Here is a 927-nt window from a genome sequence, read left to right on the forward strand (position 1 = left end):
GGCTTTTGCTATAGGGCACGTGCGCTCACCAGACAGAGAGACAGCAAGTGAGAAATCACCCCCCAGGGGAAGATGGCCACGCCACAATCCCTTCTCCTCCATTCTCCTCTCGGGATCTTGGGCAAGCACACACACGCACCCGGTTTGAGTTTTAAGTCACTGGGTCCGGGATGCGAACTGCAGTCGACTACATGGGAGACCAGTGACATAGTCATTATGCTAACTGCTGGTCCCCTCAATGACAAATGTTCTTTATGAGAATTTCTGGTTGATCTAATCCTGTATTTAAATGATTCTAAAAGGAGACTTTAAAAAATTCATGGGAAGATGGAATTAAAGTACGAGTTTATTTTGGTCCCCAAAAATCTGAAATCCATGCATTGTTTTTTTCATAACGCTCATCTTCCTTGAATGTTTTTGAAGACTCCTGGTACCATCCTAGCAAAGTCTTAAGAACTCAGAGAGGTACAATGTGTTTCAGCATCTACTGACAGACATAAATTTGAATAAAACTCTCCACATTTGGAAGTCCATTCCTGTATTAATTACTGATTCTTCTTGTGCCTGACACAAGAAATCAGTATTAGAAATGAATGAATAAGTTCATTCAAAATATTAAGTGTCCAGGATGTGCAAGGTAAAAAGTAGTGAGAAAAAAAAAGAACCAAAAAATCCCTACTGTCAAGGAAAGTGGTCAAGAACGGTATGAAGAGACTTTTATTGTAATGGCATTTTTTTTTTCAGAGAAATTTTTGCTATAGGGCACATGCGCTCGCCAGAGAAACAGAGACAGAGAGGCAGAAAGAGAGAAATCATCCCCCGGGGGAATGGTCATGCTACAAACTCTTCTTTTTTTTTTTTTTTGAGAGTTTTCTTTTTTTTTTTTTTTCTACAAGGCGCATGGCCTCATCAAGACAACAGAGAGAG

At 40.1% G+C, this 927-nt stretch overlaps 1 protein-coding gene across 2 annotated transcripts in view; it reads right to left on the bottom strand.

Annotated features, from left to right (window-relative positions):
* Positions 1 to 927, bottom strand: part of UQCC6 (ubiquinol-cytochrome c reductase complex assembly factor 6) — a 7852-nt gene that overhangs the window by 620 nt on the left and 6305 nt on the right. The gene's annotated exons all lie outside the window — the stretch shown is intronic.

This window comes from Tupaia chinensis, unplaced genomic scaffold (assembly GCF_000334495.1).
Source record: "Tupaia chinensis unplaced genomic scaffold, TupChi_1.0 Scaffold000054_1, whole genome shotgun sequence".
In the NCBI taxonomy this organism is placed as follows: domain Eukaryota; kingdom Metazoa; phylum Chordata; class Mammalia; order Scandentia; family Tupaiidae; genus Tupaia; species Tupaia belangeri.